Source organism: Mus caroli, unplaced genomic scaffold, assembly GCF_978045245.1.
Source record: "Mus caroli unplaced genomic scaffold, Mus_caroli_1 scaffold_12, whole genome shotgun sequence".
Classification (NCBI taxonomy): domain Eukaryota; kingdom Metazoa; phylum Chordata; class Mammalia; order Rodentia; family Muridae; genus Mus; species Mus caroli.
Genome location: NW_028227267.1, coordinates 33,381,780 through 33,385,650, shown reverse-complemented (window position 1 = coordinate 33,385,650; position 3,871 = coordinate 33,381,780). Strand labels below are relative to the sequence as shown.

The 3,871-nt window shown below is 36.8% G+C and overlaps 1 non-coding gene across 1 annotated transcript; it reads right to left on the bottom strand.

Moving 5' to 3' along the window:
* Positions 1 to 2,576: 2,576 nt before the first annotated feature.
* Positions 2,577 to 2,680, bottom strand: LOC115029383 (U6 spliceosomal RNA). The gene has a single exon (XR_003834933.1). It is a non-coding gene; the product is annotated as a U6 spliceosomal RNA (small nuclear RNA).
* Between the last annotated feature and the right edge of the window lie 1,191 nt (positions 2,681 to 3,871).

The window sequence follows — 3,871 nt, the reverse complement described above, 5'->3', positions numbered from 1 at the left end:
TGAGACCGTATGGGTCCGGGTTAGTTTACTTTGTTGGTCTTCCTATGGAGTCCCTGTTCTGCTTGGATGCTTCAATCCTTCCTCCAACTTTTCCACAAGTTTGAGCTCCACCTAATGTTTGTCTGTGGGTCTCTGCGTCTGTTTCCATCTGCTCCTTGGTGGAGATTCTCAGAGGGAAGATATGTTAGGCTCCTGTCTGCAAGCATAATAGAGCATCATAAATAGTGTTAGGGATTATTCTTGCCAATGAGATGGGTCTCAGTTTGGGCCAGTCATGAGTTGGGCATTCCTTTCTCTGCTTCATCTTTGTTCTTTCACATCTTGTTTGTAGGACATGTTTTGGGTCAATGTTTTATGGTGGGTTGTTCTAACTCTTCCACTGGCTACAGGAGGTGCCAATTAGTACTTGATATATCCCCCTACTATAAGTCTTAGCTAGTCACCCCCATAGACTCCCTGGGGCCTCTTCTGTCCCAGGTGTCTGGTATGTCTTAGAGATGTACACCAAGCCCTTTGCCCACCAGTGATTTCTGTTCTCTCTTCCATGTTCTCCCTGTACCTGATCTCCCAACCTGGTTAACCTCCTTATTCCCTCTCCTACACAGTTCCCTCCCTCCATCCACCTCTGATATCTACTTTATTTCAGCTTCTGAGAAACATTCAAGTATTCTCCCTTGGACCCTAATTGTTATTTACTTTCTTTGGGTCTGTGGATTGTAGCATATGGATTTGATAGCTAATATCCACTCATAAGTGAGTATATACCATATGTGTCCTTTTGGGTCTGGGTTACCTTACTCAGGATGATAGTTTCTAGTTCCATCCATTTACATACAAAACTCATCATATCTTTGTTTTTAGTAGCTGAGTAGTATCCATTATGTAAATGAACCATATTTCTTTATCCATTCTTCAGTTGAGGGGCATCTAGGTTATTCCCAGTTTCTGGAAATTATGAATAAAGCTAATATGAACATAGTTGAGCAAGTGTATTTGCAGGATGGTGGAACATCTTTTGGGTTTGTGCCCAGTAGTGGTATAGCTGGGTCTTGAGATAGAACTATTCCCAATTTTCTGAGAAACAGCCAAATTGATTTCCGGAGTGGTTGTACAAGCTTGTTCTCCCCCTCATCGAATGAGTTTGGCAATATTCCTTCTGTTCCTATTTAATCAAATAGTGTGAGGAGTATTGATATTAGATCTTCTTTGAAAGTCGGTAGAGATCTGTAACCATCTGGCTCTGGGGTTTTTTGTTTTTTGCTTGGGACACTTTTAATGAATACTTCTATTTCTTAGTGGTTATAAAGCTGTTTCAATAGTTTATTTGATCTGGATTTGACTTTGGTAAGTGATATCCATCTAGAAAGTCATCCATTTTATTTAGATTTTCCAATTTGTGAAGTTCCGGCCTCTGAAGTAAGACCTAATCATTCTTTGGATTTCCTCAGATTCTATTGTTATGCTTCCCATTTCATTTCTGAATTTGTTAATTTGGGTACTGTCTCTTGGCCTTTTGGTCAGTTTGGTAAGAGGCTGGTTTATCTTGTTGATTTTCTCACAGAACCAGCTCTTGGTTTCTTTCATTCTTTATATTGTTTTCTTTGTTTCTAATTGATTAATTTCAGCCCTGATTTTGATTATTTCCTGCTATCTACTCATTTTGGATGTGTTTACTTTTTGGTTTTGTTTTCTAGAGCTTTCAGGTATACTTTTAAATTGCTAGTATGAAAACTCTTCAATTTTTTTCTGAAGGCATTAGTAGTATGAACTTTTCTCTTAGCATAACTTTCATTGTGTATCATATGGCTGCATATATTGTGCCTACATAAATATTGAATTCTAGAAAGTTTTTAATTTCTTTCTTTCTTTCCTGATCCAGTGATCATTGAATAGAGTTGTTCAGTTTCTATGAGTATGTAGGCTTTCTGTTTTTTCTGTTTTTGTTGAAGTCCAGCTTTAATCCATTGTGGCCTGATAGGATGCAATGTGTTCTTTCAATTTTCCTGTATCTATTGAGGCTTGCTTTTAAGAAGCTATATTATTTTGTGTTCTGGTGAAATGTTCTGCAGATAATTGTTAGGTCCACTTGTTTCATTACCTCTTTTAGTTTTATTATTTCTTTATTTTATTTTTGTCTCAATGACCTGTGAACTGGTGAGAGTGGGGTGTTGAAGTTTCCCACTATTAATGTAGGGGTTCAATGTGTGATTTAAACATTAGTAGTGTTTTTTTATAAATGTGGGTGCCCTTGTATTTGTAGCATAAATATTCAGAATTTAGACATCATCTTGATTAAATTTTTCTTTGATTAATCTTGCTTTAAAGTATATTTTTTTAGATATTAGAATGGGTACTCCAGCTTGTTTCTTGGGTCCACTTGCTTGGAAAACTTTTTTCCAGCCCTTTAATTTAAGGTAATGCCTATCATTGTTGCTGAAGTATGTTTCTTATATGCAGCAGAATGATGGGTCCTGTTTAAGAAACCACTTTTTTAGCTCATATCTTTTTATTGGGGAATTGTATCCATAGATATTGAGAGATATTAATGACCAAAGATTATTAGTTCCTGTTATTTAAAATATATGGAATGCACTAATTTTCATGTCATCCTTGTACATGGAACATGCTAATATTCATGGTATCATTCTAATTTTAGTATATGTGCTGCAAAAATGAGCACTATGTCCATTTCTTTACATAGTTACTTGGATTTGAATTCAGATCTTTACACTTGTTTAGCAAATGCTTTTTTCCTCCCAGACATCTGCCCTCTCTTCAGCTCCCACGTGACCCTCTTATCTCTGTCTTTTTTCCTTCTTTTCTTCTACAAGGACTGACTGGATGAGGTAACATTAACAATTATATCTACAAAGACCTTCTTTCCAAATAATATAATGGTAACATACCCGGGCTTTGAAAAATGAGCATATCTTTTTATAGGTAGTGGGGCACCATTCAACCCATTACAGAAGTGCTATCAAAATGTTCAGGCTTGAAAAAGAAATCCTCTGGGGTATATATTTAAGGCAGATACTTGCTTCATGAAAGCACATAGTACCCAACCACCTGGTAGTGTACAGTGTCTGCTGAGCTGCCTATTTGGCTGTGCTGCTGCTGAAAGATCCCTTGTTTCTTCCTGGTTTGACTTGTCTTTATCTGACAGGGGGAAGGATTTAAAAATTATTGCATGTTTCATGGCATCAAAATGGCTATTATGACCACAGAGGGAAGCACACTAGCAGGCTCTGGAAATTTCTGCTTATGATTTCTGTGTATAGGTGGTGCTTTGTCTTGATTGTGAGAAATACTATCCCTGACTTTTTCAATCTTATATTCTTTTAGAAACTTCATTTAGACCTGTTCTTACTGACGTTGTAGCATTCAAAGTTCTCTCAGGGTTTATAGGAAATAAAATACAATCACAGGATTGTCTCTTGTGGTGCAAATGTGGGAACAAATATGATTACTTCTTGTGACTTATCCTTTAAAATCCTTATTTCCAGGTTCTCTTAATTTTTCTTTTTTCCTCCAATCTTGTGTGCTCTGTGTGTGCTTCTTTGTATTTTGTGGTGTGTGTGTGTGTGTGTATGTGTGTGTGTGTCCTCCTATTTTTAGGAGCATGATACTTAGATATGCTTTGATGTCTGATTTGTTGAGTATGTTTTCACTATAGAGAAGTTCACAACTGAAAAAACAAATGTCAAACTTGTTTTATGGTGCAGAGCCATATGCTCATGTGTGCTTCATGTGATCCTTCATAAAACACCTCTTTACTTAGGTGAAGTGACAGGTATTTTGTTTGGCTTGGTTTTATATTTCTGAGAAATAGTTTTGCTATGTAGGCAAGGCTGGTTATGAGCCTCATACTTTT